General features: G+C 36.2%; 1 long non-coding RNA gene across 1 annotated transcript; it reads right to left on the reverse strand.

Moving 5' to 3' along the window:
* Positions 1 to 6,167: 6,167 nt before the first annotated feature.
* Positions 6,168 to 25,111, reverse strand: LOC117801583. Its single transcript, XR_004624293.1, has 4 exons — positions 23,218 to 25,111; positions 22,360 to 22,463; positions 18,550 to 18,635; positions 6,168 to 6,302 (listed from the first exon to the last, which is right to left on the reverse strand). It is a non-coding gene; the product is annotated as an uncharacterized LOC117801583 (long non-coding RNA).
* Positions 25,112 to 27,548: the final 2,437 nt, after the last annotated feature.

Below are 27,548 nucleotides of genomic sequence, written 5' to 3' on the forward strand. Positions count from 1 at the left end.
AGTATTTTAGTGTGTCAAATGTGAATTGACACACAGTATTTTGCTCACAGCAAGCTGAAAAATCTTCAGAATATGAACTTTTTATATGACTTAGTAACTAACAATTCAAAAAGGTAAACCTGACTGTTTTGTAAAGAATGTTTTTGGAAACATATTTGAAATCTATTCTTCACCCAACAAGCTTGGATTTGCATGTCTTGGGCATTATCTTTTCTTCACTTGGCAAGCATAGCTGCAGATAACATTTCCACTTGTCTAAAGAGTTTCTTTGTTGGTAAAACTTTACGTACTTTTTTAGCGAGAGAGTGATGTTTTTGAAAAGAAATCCTAAAAGGGTTTTAAGCTGCTTTGTTACAATGCTAGAGTTTATCATTAGTGCTCATTATCTGTGTATTCAGCAAGGAGGCATTTATGTTTAGGATAAATAATTTCATTTTGTTCAAATATAGTTTTGACATTTATTTAAAAATAGCCAATTCTCAATTTCTCAGAGTAATGTAGAAAAGCCCAGTCATGGATTAGCCACATAATGTATTGGAATATGTAGATTAGGCAGTTACAGTAATTAACATATGCATCTTTCAAAGTAGAAACTAATGTTCTGCAGTTTTGTTCTGCTATAACTGGAAAGTGCTGAAATCTCAAGCAGTTATAACCATCAGTGTTATAAATACAGCAAAATATATTTATATTCAAAAGAATACAAAAGTAATATCTAATAAAACAGAAAAAAACTGTTCTTAAAAAAATTGTTACTTATCTACTCTTTTTTATTTGCTTGTTTTGCACACAGCTGCTGGTGGGGTTTGGTGGGTGATGAAGTAAGTATAGGAGGATGAATAGCATCATTAGTACCTGGGACACAGAGGTGNATAGCATCATTAGTACCTGGGACACAGAGGTGGTTGTACAGTTCCTTGTGAATGAGAGAAAAGGGAACCAGGAAATAAGATGAGTGCATGACATAGGGACAGGGAAATGGAATGATCTGGGAGATCATTAACTCGAGAGAGTAACAAGGGAGGAAATACAGTAAGAGTCACTGAGTATTACGTGCAGATGCCTATACAGTACTGGATATTTTATGTTCATGAGCTCATTTCATACCAACATCAACCCTTAAGTAGATAGCATTCTCCCCAATTTGTAGATAAGAAAACCAAGATTCAGAAAAATCAGGGAACTCACCAGGACTACACAACTCTTTGGACAACTTAGATTAGTTTTGATGCCTCTGAGGAATCAAAACAGAAATGGTAAGTTGGCAGTTGATTATATAGTTGGGAATTAAAGGGAAAGATAAGTGCTGGAGATAGAAATTTGGGAAATACCAGATTAAAGAGCCAAATTATGTCCCATGTCTTGATGAAATCACCTAAGTCAGAGTAAAGATAGACAGGAGAGCATGAACTATAGTTCTTTCACTGAGTTCTAATGAAGATTAAGCAATTCTGTCTAAGTGTGGCCTTGGCTTGAATGTATGAGGATCCTTACTATAAACATGTGGGAGATTTCATTTGTCAAATACCTCTACCTAAGCCCCTTTCCCCTTTTCCCTGCTAAAGAGAGAAATACAAGGAAGGTGAATACCATTATAACCCTCTTTGTGTTTGGGAAATGTGAGGTTGGTGGTGGGCAGGAGACTCCAGTATGAGGTCTGGTGTCAAAGAATTGTTTTCACTGTGACATGGGTAGGAATTAGTTATAAATGCAAAATGAAGGGATAAGGCAAAAAACNGGTATGAGGATCCTTACTATATAAACATGTGGAAGATTTCATTTGTCAAATACCTCTACCTAAGCCCCTTTCCCCTTTTCCCTGCTAAAGAGAGAAATACAAGGAAGGTGAATACCATTATAACCCACTTTGTGTTTGGGAAATGTGAGGTTGGTGGTGGGCAGGAGACTCCAGTATGAGGTCTGGTGTCAAAGAATTGTTTTCACTGTGACATGGGTAGGAATTAGTTATAAATGCAAAATGAAGGGATAAGGCAAAAAACAATGGGGGAAAATAAAAGTGACACAAAATAGGGTATTATTATCAGGGCATAAATATGATCAAAACTAAAAAAAGGACTTATTGGACAGAATATTAAGGACACATAAATAACACACTTAGTAAGAAAAAATTCCTAACATGTTGCATGACTCAGTATGACAAAGAGAAATCAAGAAATAAACCATGAGCTCTTCTCATTATGACCCTATTACAGCTATGTCTCTCAGCCCGATCTCTTCACTTGATCAAACAAGTTGAAAAATAGAGAAGGAAATAGATAAGACAAACAAAACTTTGTATCTTCTAAGACAAGATAAATTAATTATGGCAATATCATTTCATATAAGAGAACATTTAATATTTTGTTTGAAGGGTTAAATTAGTCAGGGTATTAAATAATTATTCTCCATATTACTAGAAAGTAGGCTCACATTGCATGAAGTCAGAGTCAGGTTTAAAGAAAAGGTACTTTCTAGGAGACATTAGGCAAAGCAGTGGCACACAATATTTGATAGGGCTCTCCTGAAGTACTCAATGTAACACATTCAATAGGGTTTTATTTGTCTGTCAAATTTCCCTTGCTCTTGTTCATCTTTGAGTGTCCCCATCCTTAGTTGTTACTCTTTTTTCCTAGATGCTCTATTCTGTGTCTAGTTTTTGCTCACATAGGCTCTCAACTAATTTCTTCTAAGAAGTTGGATCTCAGGTTATTACAAAAGGACAATGAATAGCAAAGTACTGGAGCAGAAGACAGCAGTCACGTATATCCAGTCCTGGCTCACATTAATTTTCTGTGCCTTGGTTTTATTAACTACAAAATAAGAGAGATGTATTAGACTCTCTAAGGTTAAATTAGATCTCTAGGGTCATGCCAGCTGTAAGATGATTTGACTGCATTCTTTGTGTTGTGAAATTTTACACAGTTTTTGCCTTTAAAGGTAGAAGTGTTATGACTTCTGGCAGTAAGGACTATAATAGAAGGTTCCCTGGAAAAAGTACTGTGGAAAATATTGAGACTGTCAGAGAAATTCTGTAGGGATTCTGCTGTGCAGGCCAACCATAACATATTGTCATCTTTTACTCTTTTTCTTTCTTAATTTTTCAGACTTGTCCATTCTACTTCCTAAGGGCATCTCATTCATCCCTACTTTCCTTCCTGCTTGCTACTGCCCTTGTTAAGATCCTCTGTCACTTAAACTACTATGAAGTATTCCCTTTTAGAATTCTTGTCCCTGTTTTAAACTTTCTCCAATCTATTTGGTATACATATTGAGTGATTTTCCTCAACTTGACTCTTAATCATGACATATTTCTGCTCAAAAAGTTTTGATGCCTCCTTATTGTCTACAAGGTCCAAAATTCTTACTAAGACAAGTAAGGCCCTAAACAATGTTTCCAACCTGTTCCATGACCCTGGTTCTGCCGCTATCCTCATCTTCCCACTAGTCTCTGAAAGTGCCATAGACTCAATAATCACTGCTTTTGCTGATGGTGTTCCTACTTTATGGGTTATTCCCCCTCCCTCCTCATTTCTTTCTGTTAAAATCTCACATTTCCATTAAATATCAACTCAACCACCTCTTCTGTGAAGCCATTTTACGGCTGGATTAATCTTTCACAACACTCTATTTTTACGTGTATGGTAGAAAAGGACCCATTCTAACTTTTATTATTGTTTGTATTTGATCTCCCAAAAGGCTCTTTGAGCTCTGTGAGGTGGAACCTAAGAGTATTATCCATCTATGAATTCCCCCAAAGTGTTTTATGTCTAGAGGGATAGATATTCTATTTATACTTTTTGGATCAAATTCTCCTAAAGAATGAAAAAGTTGATGTAGGCAGAAAAAGTCACTTGATGGGCAAGTGTTGTGATGTTAATGGTCTCGGGGAGAGTAAAATGCAGTTTAAGTGGAACACAAGGGGTTACAAGAATGCACTAGCACATGTGGAAATGAAGAAAGGTGAGATGACCAGAGCAGAATCACAGCTGATCAGGAAACAGCCAGAGAATGACTCCAGAATCCACTGGAGGTAAATGAGCTAAAACAAAAACTTTACTTACAGAACATGAGGATATAGTCACCTTTTCTGTACAAAGAGACTTCATAGCTATGTAGAGAAGACAGTTATTTTAACTGGCTGGGCACTGGTGTTGAGAAATTTTCAGTATCTGAGTATGTTCAGGGACATCTTCTGCTGAAGGAGAGAAGATGAGATTCACTGGGGCTTCAGGAGAAAATAGTGTAGTATAAAGAGATGATGTCTTTCAGATAATGTAAGAAAAACAAAATATGCGGAAGAAGCTGAAGTATCCTTCTACAGATATAAGGAAAATAATACGTCTGAGTCATGTCTCAGGTTGGTCATGTTTGAGGCTCTTCACGCTGTTGGCAACATGCAGACTAAAAGTCATGTGTATGTCGTCTAAGTGTCAGACCTCCTCCCACTAATGCTTCTAGGATCCTTCATGTTCAATGAGTGTTTAGAAAGATAGAATTCCAGGACAATTTGCTCTTATCTTGTACCACATCTATGGGGTGCTGGCCTCTGAGCAGCTAGTCTTGTCATTCATTCAAGAAATATTGAGTGCCTATCATGTGTCAGATGAGCAAAACCAGACACAGTCCTGAAGAAGTTCAGAGTATAGTAGGAAAGGCCCACGTTAGCCATACATCAAAAGAACTAAATGTACAAAGTGTGATAAATGTCAAGGAACATAGTGTCATGAGAATATTCTGATCTCATCTGATAATGATAATGCTGGCTTATCATTCAATAACTTTATTGACTATTTGTGTCATTAGGCAATTACTTAACTACTTGTTGCCTCAGTTTCCTCTTTGGTAATATGGGGAAAATATAACCTACTTCATGAGGTGCTTCGAATAACATTTGGCATATGGCAATCATTCGATACAGTTTAGCTATTTATTATTATTATTATTATTANAAGGTTAAATTAGATCTCTAGGGTCATGCCAGCTGTAAGATGATTTGACTGCATTCTTTGTGTTGTGAAATTTTACACAGTTTTTGCCTTTAAAGGTAGAAGTGTTATGACTTCTGGCAGTAAGGACTATAATAGAAGGTTCCCTGGAAAAAGTACTGTGGAAAATATTGAGACTGTCAGAGAAATTCTGTAGGGATTCTGCTGTGCAGGCCAACCATAACATATTGTCATCTTTTACTCTTTTTCTTTCTTAATTTTTCAGACTTGTCCATTCTACTTCCTAAGGGCATCTCATTCATCCCTACTTTCCTTCCTGCTTGCTACTGCCCTTGTTAAGATCCTCTGTCACTTAAACTACTATGAAGTATTCCCTTTTAGAATTCTTGTCCCTGTTTTAAACTTTCTCCAATCTATTTGGTATACATATTGAGTGATTTTCCTCAACTTGACTCTTAATCATGACATATTTCTGCTCAAAAAGTTTTGATGCCTCCTTATTGTCTACAAGGTCCAAAATTCTTACTAAGACAAGTAAGGCCCTAAACAATGTTTCCAACCTGTTCCATGACCCTGGTTCTGACGCTATCCTCATCTTCCCACTAGTCTCTGAAAGTGCCATAGACTCAATAATCACTGCTTTTTCTGATGGTGTTCCTACTTTATGGGTTATTCCCCCTCCCTCCTCATTTCTTTCTGTTAAAATCTCACATTTCCATTAAATATCAACTCAGCCACCTCTTCTGTGAAGCCATTTTACGGCTGGATTAATCTTTCACAACACTCTATTTTTACGTGTATAGTAGAAAAGGACCCATTCTAACTTTTATTATTGTTTGTATTTGATCTCCCAAAAGGCTCTTTGAGCTCTGTGAGGTGGAACCTAAGAGTATTATCCATCTATGAATTCCCCCAAAGTGTTTTATGTCTAGAGGGATAGATATTCTATTTATACTTTTTGGATCAAATTCTCCTAAAGAATGAAAAAGTTGATGTAGGCAGAAAAAGTCACTTGATGGGCAAGTGTTGTGATGTTAATGGTCTCGGGGAGAGTAAAATGCAGTTTAAGTGGAACACAAGGGGTTACAAGAATGCACTAGCACATGTGGAAATGAAGAAAGGTGAGATGACCAGAGCAGAATCACAGCTGATCAGGAAACAGCCAGAGAATGACTCCAGAATCCACTGGAGGTAAATGAGTTAAAACAAAAACTTTACTTACAGAACATGAGGATATAGTCACCTTTTCTGTACAAAGAGACTTCATAGCTATGTAGAGAAGACAGTTATTTTAACTGGCTGGGCACTGGTGTTGAGAAATTTTCAGTATCTGAGTATGTTCAGGGACATCTTCTGCTGAAGGAGAGAAGATGAGATTCACTGGGGCTTCAGGAGAAAATAGTGTAGTATAAAGAGATGATGTCTTTCAGATAATGTAAGAAAAACAAAAAAAGCGGAAGAAGCTGAAGTATCCTTCTACAGATATAAGGAAAATAATACGTCTGAGTCATGTCTCAGGTTGGTCATGTTTGAGGCTCTTCACGCTGTTGGCAACATGCAGACTAAAAGTCATGTGTATGTCGTCTAAGTGTCAGACCTCCTCCCACTAATGCTTCTAGGATCCTTCATGTTCAATGAGTGTTTAGAAAGATAGAATTCCAGGACAATTTGCTCTTATCTTGTACCACATCTATGGGGTGCTGGCCTCTGAGCAGCTAGTCTTGTCATTCATTCAAGAAATATTGAGTGCCTACCATGTGTCAGATGAGCAAAACCAGACACAGTCCTGAAGAAGTTCAGAGTATAGTAGGAAAGGCACACGTTAGTCATACATCAAAAGAACTAAATGTACAAAGTGTGATAAATGTCAAAGAACATAGTGTCATGAGAATATTCTGATCTCATCTGATAATGATAATGCTGGCTTATCATTCAATAACTTTATTGACTATTTGTGTCATTAGGCAATTACTTAACTACTTGTTGCCTCAGTTTCCTCTTTGGTAATATGGGGAAAATATAACCTCCTTCATGAGGTGCTTCGAATAACATTTGGCATATGGCAATCATTCGATACAGTTTAGCTATTTATTATTATTATTATTATTATTATTATTATTACGAATCAGAGCCCTAGTCATGGTATTCCTTTTCAGTAATCAAAGAGATTCATTCTCTCATGCTCCTTTTGAGGACAGACTGTGGTTGAGTGGCACACAAACCTGGAATGAGTAGCACAAAAATAGTGGAAGTTGATATATTAATGATATTCTAGTCATTTTCATACATTAACAAAAGCAGGAGAATGATCTTCTTGGTTATCTGCCCTTTCTCTCTCATTCATCCTTTCACCCACCCATATATCAAACATTTCTTAAGAAAATAAAGCAAGGTGCAGGGGAATGAAAAGATAAATGAGCATCAATTTCTGAGCTGTCTTCCAGTCTAGTAGGGCTGACAGGCAAGTACACAAATAGTTACAGTGTATTCAGAGAACTTATATAATTGAGAATTGTACCCAGTACAGCTGAAGCACAAGGGACCACCTCTATGCAAGTTGGGGAGATGAGGGAAGGCAAATGATAGGCAGATAGAAAGCCCTCTTGTTCTTTTCCTTATCTTATACATGGAGGTTATAAGAAACTAACATTTTCATTATCATTCTCATCTATGGGATATACACTAGGAAGAGGTATGAAGATTTCTTATGCTGTTCTATTAATCACTGTACAATTTTACTCAAGAAATAAATAGAACAATGACCATACTTTCAACTTTTTACTGACTGTAGCAATCATATATAGTGAATGATTCTTGGAAAGTTTATACCATACTATTCATTCAGTTAATCAGCATGTCTCTCTATCCCTGGTCTATATAAAAAGGAAAAACAACAAACTAATGATACTCTCATGTTCTTGGTTTGTAGTTTTACACATATTTCCATTAAGCTTTTGCTCCTTATTTTATTCTTTTTTCCCCCTTTCACCTTTGCTGGCATTTTCACTGCTAATTCCTATCCTACTGTCAGTTTCCAACAAAGACCAGAAGATTGTTCATTTCAAAAACACTCTGGATGTATGTGAACTACATTTCAATTAAAAAATATAATACAAAATAAAAACACCCTGTAATCACAAATCATAGGATTTGGGAAATAATAACAAAAATTAGCATGTTATAATAAGGGGTACTAGTGACAATTTTTAATCTACATTATAAGAAGGAAGAGGAAGAGAGAAAAGATGAACCGAGAAGCATTTTAGAGCACAGAAAAAAATGATTTAGGCAGTTTCTGATGCATATTTCCCTTTATATCCATTTTGTAGAGTTTCTTACTGCATAAGGTTAACTGACAGAAGAAAGCCAACATTTCTCAATTTATCAAAAACTAGATTTCACCAATACAGATTTATTTCAAAGGTAAATATTTTTGTATTTCAAAGGTAGGTGAGCGGAGAAATATATTGGCTGGGTTTAAAAGTTTCGTTACATGGTTGGCGAGGACAGAAATAATTTTTCAAAAAATGAGAAAGAGAAAGGTAAGGTAGATGATAACATGGAAAAAAAGGTCCCTGAAAGAAAAATGTAAAGTTATAAACAACAAGTTATAAGGGGTAATCTGTGGTTTACTAAACCTGACATAGATGGAAAGGATGACTATGATAATACCTATTATTTCAAGAGGCAGAATGAAATGAAAAGTAAACAAAACAATGATGGCATATGCCTTGCTTTGCAATAAGAGGCTACTAGTTAAAGTTACTATAAATGTCTAGGGCAGCCATAAAACACCTTTCCGGAAAAGCAGAGGAGGCATGGCAGTATTTATTTACTGAGAGTCATGGAAAAAGACTTTTGGATGAGACGGCAGTGCTAAGGAGAAAATGTATGGATCATCTATAGTTAAAAAACCAACCAAATCAAAAGGAAGAGAATAGAAATAAATGGAAAGGGGAAAAGAAGAACAGAAATGTACCTGAGAAAGCAGAAAATCTTTAGGGTTTAAGCAAGTAAATGCCAGGAGGATAAAAGAGTATGAAACAAAAAGGAAGAAGCAAATGAGAAATTGTGACCTGCTTCCCAGCCCAGTTCACGACCGACCATTCTTTGCTGGGATACCAGTCATGTACCATCAGAAGTTGCTCAGAGTCAACATTGAATAGAGCTCTATTGAATGAGTCTTGTTATGCAATTAATCTAGCACTGGGGGAAAATGTAAATATGGAGAGTGTAGGAAGACCTTGGTAAAATGAAATACTCATAGTAATTCCTTGGAGATGAAAAGAAAAAGGATTCTGAAAGGATAAACACTGAATGAATTGTTGTAAGCCCTAGGAAATGGAAATGGGGGAGTTGGGCAAAGGGGGATTTTCAATGATTATTTTCATCAGTTTTGTTTGAATTTTTATAGGAATATGTCATAGCTTTTTAATTCAAAAATTAAAGATTTTTCAAAGCAAAAAATGGACTGAACTATTGCTTACATATTGTTTACATAACTGTCAAGGCTATAGGACCAATTAATTGGTTAGGTAATGAATGAATGTATCTCCTACACCTACTTTCTCTTATAAAAGACAGAAGACAATTGAGCATGGGACTAAATCAGATGAATTATGAATTTCCTTCCAAGGGNAATAACTGTCAAGGCTATAGGACCAATTAATTGGTTAGGTAATGAATGAATGTATCTCCTACACCTACTTCTCTTATAAAAGACAGAAGACAATTGAGCATGGGACTAAATCAGATGAATTATGAATTTCCTTCCAAGGGTTATTTATTTTTTGTAAAGACAGTAGGTAGGAAACTTGAAGACTGTGTCCCCCACCTCTTCCAGTTGCATCTCCTTCCCAGTTATAATTGCTTGTTTTCCACTGAAAATCTTACACAATAATTGCTGAAATACAGACGACCAAATCCTATCAACAGATATTCTGATTCTGTCGCATGGGTTTGGGGCTGAAGACCCACATTTTACATAAGCATCTGCTAGGACAGGCGTTGGCAAACTTTTTTCTGTAAAGGAGCAGACAGTAAATATATAAGGCCTTGTGTGTCAGTAGATCTCTTTAGTAATTCTTCAACTCTGGCATGGTGCAAAAGCAGCCACAGACAACACGTAAAATGGGCACGAAGTGTTCCAATAAAGCTTTTTATTTTTTAACAAAAATAAGTGGCAAATTGGATTTGGCCCAAGGGGAGTAGTTTTCCCACTCCTGCTCTAGAAGATTCTTTTCAAATGGCCTTCAAAGACATTTTGAGGACATACAATGTTAATAAACAACATTTTAGTTAAGTGAAACTCTCATGGTTGTTTTAAAAGATTCAGGGCAGTGAGAAAAGGTGTCTTCTTTCTTTTCACAGAGATAGTGTGACATCAGAAACTGGAAAACTTAATTGCATGTGTAATAATGTAATTAAGGGGTTTAGCGTACTGACTGTCAGCACCGAGCTAGGGCCACCACAGCCAGCCGTTTTGATAAAATGTCAGTGACGGAGTACTGCATGACGAAAGGCCCCTGACAACATTAATGATAAAATGTCAGTGATAAGATGCTGTATGGAGAAATGTTCCTACAGTGAAAAGTTGTGTAACGAGGTGTCTTTACAATGAAGTGGTCAAGCAAATGTCACCTCAACAAATGAGTACACATACTATATACACATAACACAAATGTGTACCAAGAAATGACATGGCAACTTCTCTGCCTAATTACTTTCAATATAATTGATATTGGTAGAAAGCCTTTTTACTTTTTAAATCAGAGACTGCTAGCACATTTAAATGCCAAAAAGTTTTTTTTCTTCCTTTTTTTTTTTTTTTTTTTTTTTTGGGNTTCTGGGACACTGCAGGTGGCCCCTTTCATCTCTGTGCTTCACGCTCTGCAGAATGTTGCTGAGCAGGTGATCCTGGCATCTCGGAGTCAAGAGAGCTAGTTCAAACGCCAGCTTTGCATTCCCCACCTCTCCCACCTCCTTCCCAGTTGGAACAGTAAGTTCTCTGTGAAAGCTTCTGCAAATGATGACAAGAAGGAGAGTTCTCGGGGAAAGCAACTGAGATTTAATGCAAGTAAAACTGTTCCAAATGTAAAACACATTTGAAAATCTAAATGCATGCCCCCTAAACCACATCAATAGAGCCTTTAATAATCTTCAGAACCAGCCTTTTCTCTTCCAGTCAGTAGGAAGATTGTTTCAAATCTGTTTGTGCCTGAAGCACTTTTGATTGTGACAGTCTTCTCATTCATGGGCTAAACATGGCGTCCCACTGGAAGTGCCATCCAGGTTCACAGCAATACAGTATGATATGAAAGTATAAACAGAAGTTGGAACTGCATTTCTCCTCTGAGATAACAAGTGCAACTAGATTTTCAGACCACCTATTATGCCATAAAAAATAAAAGGGAAAGAAAAATAAGACCTACTTTATGTCAGCTGCCTGATTCGTGGGAATGAAACTCACCAGGTCAATATAGAGCCCTTTAAATGACTTCTACAGAAGCATCTCCATCCATGCTCCTGGACAGCTGTTAAATTTTTTCATATGATAAGTGCAGAAATATTAACATCAAACAATTTCCTTTCACTTTTTGTGGGTTGGTTAATCATAATTGATTACATAATGGATTGTTTCACAACCTGACTGTTTTTCTCTTTTGCTTTGAGTCCCTGACCAAAAATAAGTGCTCAGCCGTACCTAATGTTTGGGCATCTCAACATACAGACTAAGATTTAAGATTCTTATAACCCTGTTTTTCACAGTAATGAGCTGACTGGATAAAATAACACTGGTTTTCTATATAGATAGATATACTCCACCCTCATTACAGAACTATTTTCAAAAGCCAAGGATATTGAAAGTTATAACAGTAATGTCAGCCCTCATGATTAAATCATGAGGCACATGAGTTTTTCGTTTAAATTTGATGTTCTCATGATCTCAATATTTTTCATGCAAATCTTGTTATTTCTGCATCCTTTCACACTCCAGCTTAAATTGCTTGTCAATCGCCGTGCTTTTCTTGAGTGCAGCACTTCTGAGCTTCTCCAATACGATTTTATACATCTATTTATTCTATTTATATCTACTTCTTTAGTATATTTTCCCTTAAAGAACACATTGGTACAGCATTCCAAATCACATTTAATGAAGTCTTCTGAATTGGAAGGAATGACTTTGGAGGCCAAAGGAGGTGAGACAAGAGGATTGGTTTGGTCAGGAGATGCGGGGGTGAGGGGGAATTATAGGTTTAGAGAGGAAGAAGCCCTTTTCTATTTTAACATTCATAACCTTTTTTGAAACATTATAACCAAAGTATTTATTTATACTAGGAGTTGATTAGAGCAAGGGCAAAGCTGCAGCCTAACAAAGAGAAACACCATAAATAGGAAGATCATTACAAAGTTAGGCAATAAAAAAGGACATTTGAAAAAGCCCAACACAAAATAACCCTTGAAATCTCAAATCTTTCAAAGGATCCCAAATTTTAAGAAACTATATAGGCCTTCAATTTTAATTTTTAGCCACATGTTCTTTTTTTTAGTAAATACTATTTTTGATTTCTATAATATTTTCTGGTACCATCATCTGCTTTGATCTTAGAAATCCAAGGGAAAAGGATCAGAGCCAAATATGCTTCAGTCAAATCAGTATTCCTTCTGTTTCCTAATTTTATGAAACCTGCACTATAGATATCTACAATTGCACAGGCAAGGTTTAGTCCCATGTCACCAACCCCCCTAGGGCTCCATCTTGCTTTCTCATACAGGGGAGTGTATTACTGTGTATCTTGTAAAATCAGCTATTGGGCTCGCACAGGGCTGGAATGTCACTAGTATAACAAGACATGCAATAATGTGCACTCATGTAGTTGAGGACACTTCTAATTGATTATACATTTATTTGCCACACCACTATTCTCCTTGGAATATTGCTTAAGAAAAAACTGTTTGAATAATCTCATACCGTTTTAGGGATTCCTGCTGTTTGCTAATGAGTACGCTACAAAGCTTTATTTTTCAAATGTGTTCTCAAATGTGTAACCTACTTATTGCTTTTTCCATGCATTTTTATATTCCAGAGGATCCTCTAGTGACAGAACATTTTCAATCATTACTTCTCTTTGGTGGAATCAATTACCTCCTGATAGATTCCCTTTCCAAGTTTAAAATTGCATTTAAAAACTCATCTCTTTTCTGAATTCTAATTGGGTGTACTTTGAACTCTAGATTCTTTTAGTGAATATTTGTTTATAAATCTTTTTATGACTTAAAGGACTTGCTAACACATTTATTGGTTGAGTGGCATAATCAACATATAATACCTAATTTGGGGGGAGGACTTACATTTATTAAAGATTTTATTTACTCTTAAAGGAAAGAACCAAAAGCATAGTCCTGACAAAGTAAGAATTGAGAAGTAGTGATATATTTTAAACATATTTTGTTCTGCCTACATGACTTGTCTAAAGTCACATTTGAGGACATCAAAAATAGAATCGCTTATAATTGTCTCCCTATTATACACAGAATCATATATAGTGGCTCATTTATATTCTTTATGTATAAAGTAGCCCATCAGCTTTTCAGTGGTTATTATTTTGCAAATTTATTAATCTGCAATATAACCAAGAGATGAAAGAGTAGGTAAAACATTGCCTCTTAATTATTATTTTATGATGTGTGAACATTTTATTGGCAACTATCATGTACAGAGCACTGTATGCTATGATATTTGTTTTTTTACAATAACCTATGAGATGGGAAGTTTTAGTCTTATTATTCAGAGGAGGAATATAGCAATAGAACTAAAATGACCTGCTTGAACTTCCATAATTCATTAGTAGCAGAGTTGGGATTTGAACCTAGCTATCGCTCACTCCAAAGCTATTCATACTCTTTCTAATGGCACTCTATCTCTCAAAGTAAACTTTAAAACATTCTTGATTTAAAACATGTGCAATTTTATCTATAGAAGGAACTTTTAGGGCTTCACTTAGAGCCACATCTTTTATTTAAAAACAAATCTTACTGCTTGCTTAACGGATTTTTTTAGTCCCTAACATGAGATATTGAATAGAAAGTAGACAGAGGAAAGACATTAATGCTAAATACAGGTCTGCAACCTCTCTTATCTTAAGATCACATGGAAGACACACAGCAATATGCAATGGAAATAATGCAAATCTTTATTCCCAACCTCAGCACTCGAGGATTTAGCACTATTCCAATAGTAGCAAAATCCAACGGTAGAAGCCAAACAGTAGAAAATTTAATCCCAGCTTCTTCTGACTTTAGGTGAGTGCAAGACCATTTTCTTAAATCAAGGTCACAAAATTTCATCCTTAGTCTTTTTAATGTGGCTGCCTAGTGTCTTTAAAATTCTGAATTTGAATGCCCTTATTTATTTATTTAAAGATTTTCATTTATTTATTTGAGAGTGAAAGAGAGAGAGTATGAGCAGGGTGAGGGCAGAGGGAAAAGCAGACCCCCCCTCCCCACTGAGCATGGAGACAGATGCAGGGCTCAATCTGAGCAGCGGACTCTGGGATCATGACCTGAGTCAAAGACAGAGGCTTAACAGACTGAGCCACCCAGGCGCCCCTTGAATGCCCTTAGACTTTCAAGCGTTTGCTTTAATCACAGGTCCTATCACACTGCTATTTTACCCCAAACCTACTGGAATCACTTATATCAATGTCTTGGCCCATGAAAATATTTGAATTTGCAACTCTTATCCTGATATGTCATGTAAAGATAGGCTCCTTTTTCTACTTACTCTTGCTCCAGCCATGACTCTTCTAAAGTACCCAACAGGGCTAGGATTAGGGTGAAATGATTTTACCTTGAGCATAAAATTTAAGATGGCAACACTCAGTAATCCAAATAAATAAAGGATATATTAATGCAATATTTTTTTTAAAAATCAAAATTAACTTCAAGTATTTTTTTTTCAAAGTATTAATGATGAAAAAGATAAAGATACCACCTCATCCTTACTCTGGTATCCAAACTACTTTCTAGAGATTATTATGTTTTTGTAATAATAGCCTCAAATTCAAGGCCCTCATTCTTACTTGGTTAGTTTCTGCTTCTTCTGTCTTATAATCTAATCTGGAAAAAAAGAGGACAGTATCAACTGATCCTGATTGAAAGAGAGGAATCAAACAGTAAACCTATGTGGCTTTACTCAGAATATAAGCCTACATTCTGTACACCTTGAAGAAATCCTCTGTATAGTTAATAATTTTAAAACAATGATAGCTAACAATTATTGAGCATTTATGTGGAGGCCCTGTGTTAGACACTTTATTTGAGTCATTTTACTAATTCCCGACAACTATCTTATGTGATAGAGATTGCTATTATCCCTAATTTACATGTAAGCCTGAGTCATTTGCCAAGTTAATACATGGTAGAATAAGGGATTAAATTAGAACATCATAATTGCAGCATACACATTTTTAAAGAGATAACTAAAACTGACTCTGAATCATAAATAAAAGGCTAAGTGATTTTACCTGGAGAGGCAGGAAAGTGTTAAAGTCTAAGAGACTTTGTTATTTAAAACTTGTTATCATGGGATAATATTTGGGGATTTCTAGCCAGTTTCTTTCTTTCATCATCACTATTATTATTTTAATAATTGCATTGCAACTCTCCACTAGGAGTATTCATTGTCTATGCAGAAGGACAGATTTAGCTAGGACAAAACAAAGTAATTTTTCTGCTTTAACTTTGTCGATTGATTTTTAAAATTCTCCAGAGATTATGAACTTGAAAGCCCCCCAATTTTTAATTGTTATATTTGATAAAGAAATAGGCACTTTTATCTCTAAAACCTTGGCTTGAAATATCAAGAGCCACAGCACGGGAAGACTCTGATCCAGTTATAGCATCAACTCGAGTGAGAACTCTAGGATGATGTAAAAACTCCTGAAGAGGCAAGAATCTGACTGACAGGAGTAAGAGGGAGATCTGGAGATGTGACTGGAGTTAGTTGCGGTGACTTTATGTATGCAGGGAAACAGCAAGCTTCGGGAAGAAACCCCATGCTCAACATGGTGCTTAACAGGTAAAGTAGCACGGACTGTTTTACTACATTTTTTAGTGGGCCTGAAAGCAGTGTTAGATGGTTTGATATCAGACATCTTAGCAGCGTGCGTGGGGGGTCGGGGTGGGGGGCAGCCAAGACTCTTGAAGTGGAAGCATTTTGAATAAACAGGTTGCAGAGTGAGTGTACCAGAAAGGCAGAGACCTTGGCAGAACCTCAGACATCCTCGGTAGGTGAATGGGGATGAAAAACACTCAGGAGGCCACAGGGAATGGTAAGGACCACAGACCTGTTGCAGCGCTCTTGTGTCTTCCCCTCCGCCCTTGCTGTCCCTCTGTGCCTTGATGTTTTGTCAACCTTCCCTGAGCCAGAGACATCCAGGAAGAAGGCACGGCAAAGAGGGAACTGGGACTACTGTAGTGACTGCGTAATGATCTCAAAGAGATTGGGATTTAAATTGGAAGTGATTGTGTCTACTCTTGAATTTGCAAAATTGAAATTTCCTTAATCTTCAGAAATGGGGAACAGTGAAATAAAATTACTCTCGAGGAATAATGGGAGGATATTATTGCATATCTGAGTGTTGTAATGGTAAATTTATAGCAGCTATAGAAAAATAATTTAACAAGCTTATGGTACTATAAGCTTCAGTTATCTAGAAAATTAATCTATGTGGAACTCTGTTCTCTCACTATGGAAGAAAGTTAGAGCATTATTTTGTGTACAAAATATCAATTAAATTTAGTTACCCGTCTAACAAAAGAATCTGAACTGTAAATTTTAATATTCTAAGGATTTTAATATAATTATCATGTACATTTTATGACTGTTGTATCTTGGGACTTAGAGATGCCAGCTAATACCAAAATCCAATAAAAAAAGAGTAGGACATTTTTATGATCACATATCACCACTGATCTACTATTTTCTCCAGTGTTGTTCAGTTTATCAAATTAGGTTTGAGGATTTTTACTCATAAATCCATATTCATCTTCTATATTAAAAAGTCCTGTGGTGTATATTTTACTGGGGTTTAATATATTTCACGGTCTAAATTCAGCCCCTATTTAAATTGTAAGTAGAACACTGGAAATCCGCAGAAGGAAAATGAAGAAATTGGAGTTAAAGACAGAGTCTGGCAGATAAAAGAAAAGCCACTCGTTTTGGTTATTCTTCCAAACCTTAAACAATTATGACTGTTCCAACACTGGGCCCTGAGCTGCTTTGCTATAAATATCTTTTGGCTACATGCTCAAGGTGAAGAGGAGTTTCATTGTGTAAGAGTATGTGCTTCTGGGATTCACAATATCTACTAGAGAAATATCAAACATTCTGATAAATCCCAGGGAGAAATGTGAAAATTTTAAGGAGTCCAAAAATAGAAGCTCAAAGAAAATGCTATGGCTTGGTAAAGAGATTTCAGACATTAAGATTGAATTTTTGTTTACTGGGATTTTTTTCCCCAAAATGTTGAGGGAAAGCTAAGGCTACAGTGATATGATATGAAAACTACAAATATCAGGAATCGGTAAAAACTTTCCTTTTTTTGAAATCTAGGTAAGCTACCTTAGCAAACTTTACCTCCCTTAGAGTAAGGATTCTCCTACCCACGTATTTCTTTTAATAATTATTGGATAATATAAAACGTTAAACTGTATAATTTCTTTCTTTGAATTAGCCATCATATTTCAACTCAGAGTAGCAAAAGAAAAACATCCCTCTTCTACCATGTATTTGGAAACATCACCTGTTATCTGATAGAATAATTATTGTTATTTTGGTTTCTAGATTAAAAGCAAATGGCAGGTAGAATGCAAGTAGGGATTGCTGGGAAGAAGGCCAGAGGAAATTGGAGTTAGAAATGTAAAATGTGTACAGGAGTTTGTCTAAGGAAAAGCAAAGCCACTATGTTTGGAAAAGGTTGAAATCTCATTATTTTGCAAGAGGTACATTAACAACTGCAAAAGCTTCAGAAATTCCAGGTAATCAAGAGTCTTAGAAGCTCACTGAGCCAGCATGCTTCTTCCCATGAGTGCTGCCTCTATAAAGCAGATTTTTCATTTTCACATTAATAGCATGGTTGAGAAGCTCTTGATAGAGTAGCTTCTGGGGGAATGGAATTTGTCTGAAGAAGAAATAAGCCTGGAAAAGCCAGAGTAGCCATAACTAAAGGCTGAAATTTACTTCCTTACCAGGCCTTCTGGTGAGGGGGAAGCTCTGTTTTTGAAATCATGGTGTGTTTCTGACAATTTAGGATTCCTGAAATTATTGGGGATCAGAAAGAAAAGTATTTTTAAAAGTAACTTGTAGGCAGGTTTTATTTCTTTAATTATATAAAATGTTTAAAGAGACAGAAAAAAGATGCTTGGCGTCTCCCTGGATTTCGCGGAGAAGTTGTATTCATGATAAATCTGTGGCACCTTTCCCCTCTGTCTTCTATTACTCTGCTAGTTACTGACTGCAGCCTGAGGTAAAGTGATTGCTGTTCCCTCTCTCTCTTCATTTCCACCTCCTAACTGTTCTCCTTGATCACTGCTCTCTTACCTTCATACATTTTCTCCCCGATGTCCTCATTTCTTCATAGCACAATTTCAAGTGTAGATTTCCCTGGTGGAGAAATATAGCATGGTCTGAAAACGAAACAGAACGGAATTCTATATTGATGTAGATGGCCCAGACAATAGAGTGAGATTTTTTAAAAGGAAAAACCAAAACCTGAAAAGGCAACAAACAAAAAAACCAAGTAAATGGTAAATAAAGCAAAGAAGACCTAACATTAAGGGGCAACTTGATTTTCCTCACACTTATAACTCACTACAACCTTGAGCAATCTACTCCATAAATATGCAAAGGAAGGTTTGTATTTAGAAGAGTGTTTGGTTTAATAAGGCTGAAAGCATTTCCCTGATACGCTGGAAAATTATTAAACTTGATCACATTCCTTATCTGATACACTATGTTGAGGTAAGGTCAAGAAGTCACCTCTGGTTTTATAACTCCCAATACTAAAGCTTTAATATATTTGTTTAATTTTATAAATTTTGCATAAATAAAATTAATACCATATATACCATTTTATAGCTTTCTTATTTAAAAAATAAATTAGTATACACCTAGTTAATAAATGAAAACATTATTAAAATCTTATTTCTAAAAAAATAGACTTCTCTGCCTTGCCCTTTCTCACTCTCTGCCTTGTTCTTTATTAGTGTTACTCTCAACTCTTTTTATCCTTTTCTTCTGCGTATTTGTGTTCATATTTCTAAGTAATACTATAATACTGCTAATTGTTGATTTGTGTAGTTTAGGTCTTATCTGTTACCTTCCTGTTACGGCAGATGAGGTTTTAGCTCTCTTAAATCTCCTGCTCTGTTTCCCTTCATTATCCCGATAGCATCATGTCCCAACTTGAAGTTACAGTTATATCTAATTTTTATATTATCATGAACACTATTCACTGTAGACCCAAGGAGCATACTATATTTCCTCTTACATGTTTTTTTTTCCCCTAGAGTTAAAAATTTCCTTATTGTTCTCATTTGTCTAGTTGTCTATCAGTTTTTTGCACACCCTCCAACAGCATTCAGTATTGTTTTTAAATGATCAAATGCATCAGATTATTTTTCCATTATATTTGTCTCTCTAGCAGATTCCCCCCAGAACACATTATTATCTACTCCTTGAAAATAGGCTCCTGATTTTCTAGGCCAGCTCTGCAGCCATGATCCTGGAAATTCCCCTCCCTAGACTTCTGTTGCTAGAGCTCTATTTCTTGATTTAATGACTTCTTTATGGGTTGGCTTTGCATATTTAAAAAATTGGCTTTGATGCCAATCCAATGAAACTTTATTTATAAATGAATTTATTGAAAAGGTTGGTGGCATTATTCTGTGCATTGTGCTTTGGAAATAAGAATATCTAAAGGCTCCAGGTACACAGAATAGTAACTGACTCTTGAGTTTCTTTTTATTGTCATTAACCTAGTCAAGTGCCTTCATAAGGCACTCAATAAAATATTCTGAATAAAATAATAATTTGTAAATATAAACTTATTAGATTTCTATAATAACCTTTAAATTATATTAGTGGGAAATTATATCTATTAGGTTTATCTGATTTCAGAAAGAACATTAAAGCATTGAAATTTGCCAAATGAATTGGAAGATTTTTTATTGGTAAGGCACTGACATAAAGCACTGCCATAAAGTGTGTGTGTGTGTAGATATACACACATATGATATATATATAATATGTATGCATATATAATATGTATATATAATATGTATTATACATGTATACGTGTATTATATATAATACATATACATATATAAATACCACTTGAAAATGAAGAGAGATAACATTCAGTGCTATGTTGGCACTAATTTTACTTTTAAAAAAACTTTCATCCTTTTTTTATTATTGAAGTATAATTGATATATATTATTTTTGTTTCAGGTATAAAACATAGTGATTTGACAATGCACTAAATTCTTTTACCAAAACTATTGCATTTAGTTCTCTGAGAGGTTGTATGGTGTCCCTGATGAGATACAGACTTTGAAATAAACAGCCATGGTTTTGAGACCAGGTCCTGATAGTTAGATAATATAGGTAAAGTGACTAGCACATACTACTGCTTCCATTAATGCTACTGTTATATGACTACCAGGTTCCTACTATTACGACAACTAGTACTGCTACTACTACTACTACAGTTTATAGGCAAAGAAACTAAAAGCTTAGATAGGTTAATAAATTTAACCAAGATCCATTCCTGGTAAAGGGGAAAGCAAGGATTTGAAAATGGATTTTTCCAACTGACTCTAAAACTTTCTCAGTACATTGCACACTCTTCATCAGAAGCAAACAAAGCTATCCCCATCATTTCAGACCTTTTGATTTGTAGAGTAATAAACACTCCACTGACCTCTTTAAAGGACAAGGTTCTTCAGAAGGACAATCTTCTCTGTGCTAAGAAAGCTAATCACTGTAAGGTTTGGACCAGAATGGTAGAAAATTTTTTGTTGGAATCTATAACAAAACATTTGTCTCTGATTTTCCAGTGACTAAGTGTAGGACCAATAAAAAAGTATGAGTGTTTTTGTTTTTTGTTTATTTAAGTAAGCTCTATACCCAGTGTAGAGCCCAATATAGGTCTTGAACTCATGACCCTGAAATCAAGACAGACCTGAGCTGAGATTGAGAATGGGATGCTCAGTCAACTGAGCCACCAGGCATCCCTCAGTGTTTTTTAAATTGTATCCTGGACATTTTGTGTATTCTCTTATGAGACTCTGGGTCATGCTCAAATCTTACATTTGAGCAGGCTTCCTCATGATACTGTGCTGGTGGGCACGGGTTGGGGGTACCAGGTCACCTCATCACTGCCAAAGGGGGTACAAACCCAGGTATTCTTTTGTTGGCTGTGTAGACAGGATTGCCTCCTTGCTGCTGCTTGGTGGTATTAAGTTTAGGGTCCTTAGTAGACCTATGCTGACCCCATCAGAGCTGAAAGGGGGAATGTCTCCTTGATATTGCTCTACATGTGACCTGCATGGACATCATAGGGTAGTAGGAGAGACTTGTTATTGTTGGAAAGTGAAGAAAGTCCAGGCTTCCCACTGGGTCTTCTGGGATACCACGTTGGTAGGAAGAATGGATTACCTCATCACAACCTGTTGGAGGTGACAGTCCTGGGTCCCATGTGGTCTCCACTAACACCATAAAGTGAGGAAGCTTTTTATCTCGAGGAAGACACATAATTCCCAGCTCCAGTGCCATCCTGACAAGGATGAGCACTTCATTGCTGCTGGGGAAGAGTGAATTTTAAGCTTTCCACTGGCCTTTGTTGATCAGAGTGGAAATGGGGCCGTGGTTTTTATCTTTTTTCCCAGTTTTATTGAGATATAATTGACAAATTATGTAAGTCTAAGATGTACAAGGTGATGATTTAATATGTGTATATATTGTGAAATGATTATAATGATAAGGTTACTTGATATACCAATTATTTCCCATAGTTACCACTTAGCGCGTGTGTGTGTGGTGAGAACACTTAAGATTTACTCTCTTAGCGGGGTGCCTGGGTGGCACAGCGGTTAAGCGTCTGCCTTCGGCTCAGGGCGTGATCTCGGCGTTATGAGATCGAGCCCCACATCAGGCTCTTGGACTATGAGCCTGCTTCTTCCTCTCCCACTCCCCCTGCTTGTGTTCCCTCTCTCGCTGGCTGTCTCTATCTCTGTCGAATAAATAAATAAATCTTAAAAAAAAAAAAAGATTTACTCTCTTAGCAAAGTTCAAGTATACATTATTAACCATAGTTACAATGCTCTACTTTAGATACCTAGAACTTACCTATCTTATAACCGAAATTTTGTACCCTTTAACCAACATCTCTCCATTTTCCCCATCTTCTATGGTTTTTTTCCATGGTGCTTGGCGGCAGTAGATCAGTTATCCTGTAAAAGATTTTTGTTTTGCTGTGTTGTCCTTGCCTGGTCCTTTGTCTAGTGAGAGCAGGTTTTAGTTGGATATTTTTGGTTTGTACCCAGTGGTGTTTCTGGACTGCTGCTTCTCTAGCATCTAGTCTGGGATAAGTGAGACCAAAAGGAAATCCAGTGAATTCACTGCCATGTTACTTCTTAGGTCCCCAGCTGGTCTGCCTTTCTCTCTCCTCCCTTTACAGTCTTTCTTATGTTGTTTTATATATAATGTCCAGAGTTTTAGTATTTCTTAATAGGCACACCAGGGAAAAATATATCTACCCCTTATCAGATGAGGTATGTAAAACTGGAAGTCCTTCACTAATTTTCAAATTCTATGTTTTTCGTTGAACCTAATAATGAATTTGGGACACTTTACTCCATAGAACTGTATAAAAACATGAACACAGATTTTTTTCTTAGACAATGTTAGTTCTGAACTTCATGTATTACATATTTCTGTGTGATGCTTAGGGTATGCTAAATAAAATTGTTGGAGAGTATGGGAAATAAGATGTTTGGGGAGATGGGACTATTGAGCCATAGTGTGGTCCCCTGACAAACAGCATTAACATCAGTTGGACAAGTGTTAAAAATATAAATATCCATCCCCACCTAAGACCTATGGATTAAAGAACTCTGAGAGTGGGGTATCAAGTTGTTTTTAAACAAGCCCTCAGGTGATTTTTATTTGAGCTAAAGTTTGAGAACCACTGAGCTAAGGGAATACCTGAGGACTCCTGCAGTTTAGTATGGCCTGCCGGTGGGAGGATCTCCAGAGCTCCGACATTGATACACTGTGCTATACATGTATGGCCTTGTCCTGAGACTTCTCCTTCATCCTTTTCTTCTTATTCCTTAGTTCTGTGGGTAAGCAGTGAAAAGAACGTAGGCATACTCAGTGCCGAAGTTACAAGTTGGTTGTACAGTCTTGGGTGGGTAGGAACTCAAATCTTATACTTATCTCCATATGAGACATATTAATAGAGTCAGAGGCTGCCTTACATTCAGGTCTCAGAAAAAGCGAAATGTTTAAGGGTTCCTCGTGTAAAATTGCTTAAAATTCTACCACTAAAATTATTTTAAAGAAATTGGCATTTCCCCAAAGGTAAAAGCAACACATAAAAAGCTGTCTTTTCCTTAGGAATAGAGGAGGAATAAATGAAAACTAATAGACACTAAGTCTCTGCGTGAAGAAGATCCAAGATACACGAAGAAGCCGTAATGAGAAGGGGTGCTGGCGGTGACTTACGAAGGAGTATGCCACAACAAGCTCGGTTGCCCTGCAAGTTTAGGACTCGCGGTAAGCAGGGTCATTGTATTGTAATGCCATGGGGACCCAACTATAAATTACAAATGGCTGATCCTGATTGAGTTGGTTATTGCCATCCATTATTACTAACAGCACTTATGGAATTTAGCAATAATCCTATAAATTTGTAGGCCGAGGAGCATGTAGCTCTCAAGCGAGACTCTTTTTTCGGTGTTAAGGCAAAATACAGACTGCGCATGGTAAGGGACAGACTTTAACTCAGTTGAGCATTATCATCATTATTATTATTTCTTAAGAATATCACAATTCCAGGTGTCTTTTGACATTGTAGTTCATCATCATCTACCTTAAGGATTCTGCAATGTTTAAAATCTCTTGGCCCTCAGGGGCAGGTAGAATCACATCTCACTTGCTCCCCTAAAAGGCACAAAATCAAATTACACCAAAAGGCTCCTTAGAGTACAGCTCTTTGCCAATTACTTGAATTATTTTCAGCCACTTTGGCACATTTCCCCTCCAGACGAAATGGAAATCTTTTAGTCTGCACCAGTGAAGGATTTCATATTTCTTAGTGCTTCCACATATACAGTATAATGAGAATAAAAGCTTCTCTGCCTCACAGATCTTTCCTACCGTGCCATAATGCAGGGAAAATAGCATCCATTTCTAACACATGAAGCCCACATATTTTCTAAAGAAGAAGAGAAAGACATTAACATTACACAAGAAAACTATTTGCTCTTTGCTTTAAATTTCCAAATTTGAGCACACCAGAGATTTCAGACTTCAAAACTACATACATCTGTGCTGAGATATGGACCCTCTAAGGTGCTTCATTATTGGCACTGAAAGCTGGTTTCATGAAACACCTGCTCTGAGTAAGCAATGTGATCAGAGAGTGTCAGCAGGGCAGACGGATTTTAAATGGAAGATTGTTACTTACCCAAAAGCCATTTGGAAGCTAAAAACAGCAATATCAGCAAACCAGTAACAATAACTTAAATATCCCCAAGTACATTATTAACACTTCCAGCCCTCTAAAGATCAGACGACTTCTTTTAAAAGTTTTTGTGTCTCAAGAGAACAAATCTTTTCTCCTCATTTATCATTTTATAAAAATATTATTTTTCACTGATAGTCTTACTTATCTTTTATTATTCCCAGTTGCCCCTTTATTTTTTCCTTCTGATTTATTTCTTCTCCACCAACGCCAACAACAGCATGCACTGAAATCACTCCCCATTGCTCAGTATTCTTCCCTGTTCTCAATAGCACAGCCCTTAGGATTGAGTCCCTTGCCTAGAGCATTAAGAACTGGGGAAAAAAATCACTACTCATTGCTTTGCTTGCAGTTCTTATTTGGACTAGTGCTTGCAGAAATTGAACTGAACTTTCTTCACTGTTACTGCATCCGTAAGGTAATTGCCTAAACTTGTTGAGCCAATCGGAATTGCTGTTCTTGAGTTTTGCAAACGTGAAGAATCCGATGAAGCAATTTGTAAGCCATATGTGGTACATCCCTCTTTCCCCACTCAAGTCATATTGCTCTCTATAGGATTTTGTATGACCCTTATGAAACATTACACTCCAGAATTCTATTTTAAAAGCTCCAAACATTAGTGTTTTAAAAAATCATTCTTACTTATGGTATCATTTTTGTTGCACGATTCTTATATTATATGAAAGGGGCTTGAAACTCTTTAGCAATCTCTCTAATATTTTGGATAACTCAAAGAAATAGCATTTAATTAGAAAGAGCACACACACACAAAACATAACCCTGTAAAATAAAAGGAGGTGTAATATGTCACATGCTTGTGGCACATTTTTTCTACTACAAAATTTGTGTTCAATGTAGAGACATTCCAAAATGCCTCATTACTGCTGCTTCCCAAGTTAGAAGAGTTAGAAAAATGTATATATATATATATATATATATATATAGAGAGAGAGAGAGAGAGAGAGAGAGAGAGAGAGACAGAGAAGACAAAGTGAGAGCTTCATACCTTTAGAAAGTTCAGAGAATTTAAAAGCTTTGTGTATTATTTAGCTTAGAGGCATAGTAAATAAACAAATTATGTATTTCCTGGAGCATAGTCCTATGCCTGCTTGTAAAATTTGAAGTACTTCCCTTCATAAGGGAAGGTATTGTTTCTGACCCAATTGAATCCTGACTGAATGACTAAGGAACTAAATTATCCTTTCATATTTGATGTCAGGCAGGTCATTGCCTCCTCAGAGAATACTGAAAACCAGGCCAATTTTTAAAAATATTAAAACTTTCTCTCTCTCTTGTAGATCAGTCATTGGAAAGATAAAATAGTCACTTAAAAGTAACCATAATCCTGCAGATATCATTACATGTATTTACCCTGCTGATTCTTTTTTATTTTTTAAGCCATGTCATTCACAAATCCTTGATTAATGTACTGACTTGCCCTAGAGAAGCACTATGTGAGACTCGAGGCAAATGTCTAAGAAATTTCAGTTGGCTGAAGACAGTGCAAATGATTACATGTGCAAAACAAGACAGGGTATGTTGTTATACAAAGGCTACACATTTATAAATCATGTGAGACTTGAGAGTTCACAAGACTCGAAGTGGGATGGAGAATGTACAGAGCTTACTGTAGCTCTATTAGGCTCTCTAGTCACAGGAAGCAACTGAACCATTTCAGTGCAGTTTGGCAATTATGATGATTAACAAAAAGTATAAATGGTTGTGGAATCCTGTACTTATATGGATATGCTACATAATAATAACTGATAGAGAAATATTTATGAGTCATCTAAATAGAATCAAAACTGGGATTTCGACAGGAGCCGTGCGCTTGAAGGAGGCTATAATGGTTGTGTGGAAAGTTCATTATCTTAGATTAATCACTTTAATCATTAATACCTTCTTTGTATATGGTATTATTCTAGGTGCTAAGAGGTTTAACACAATATAAGATACCATTGTCTTTATTTTCAATAAAATTGTAATGGGATGAACATCAAACATAACAGAGTTGTATTCAATGTGTCAGCCATTTATTGATGAACGAAACACATGCATGTGTGTACAGATGTTTTGCGTAGATAATGGAAGTATGTGGATGCCCATAGTAGACACGCTACTGAAGCAGATGCCATTAGAATGTGGAACCAAGTTTCAAAAGTCAGTGAAGGTTTCCAGTAAGAGATAAAAATTGTTTCCAAATATGGTGGACAGAATAGGGGCTACTTTGAGGATGTGGAACACTTTGAGAAAAATCTTAAAAGTATTCAACAGAGAAAATTGGACAAGTATAAAACTCACACAACAGCTGGAAATTCATGTAAGAACTGAGTTGTTTTAGGTAGGGTTGAAGAACTGGATAGATGTTTGAAAAATCTGGCCAGGAATGCTGATGTCAAAATGAAAAGTTTTTCAGAGATTTGAGGAAGAAGGAATGCAAACATGCTCACAGGGGATAAGGGTACCCAGTGGAATACCCTGAACATGAGGGCACAAAATAGAAAAGTAATTCAGAATTTTTAAAAAAGTGGTATAGATTTCTTCTACAAAATGACTTCATTTATAATTGGAAGATTCTCAGTTCCAGATAACCAAAGAGATTTTAACACTAATTAGATTGTTGCAGTGACAAGATCTTGTTTTTTCACATAAACATACTTTTCCCTCCATTGACTACAAAAATATTTTCCTTTCACTTTATCACAGTAGCTCATTTTGATTATGCTCAGACCTCAGTGCATCACCTACACCTACCCAGCTAATCTGAGTAATTAAAGCAAAATGATGC

The sequence above is a fragment of the Ailuropoda melanoleuca genome, chromosome 1, assembly GCF_002007445.2.
Source record: "Ailuropoda melanoleuca isolate Jingjing chromosome 1, ASM200744v2, whole genome shotgun sequence".
NCBI classification, from domain to species: Eukaryota; Metazoa; Chordata; class Mammalia; order Carnivora; family Ursidae; genus Ailuropoda; species Ailuropoda melanoleuca.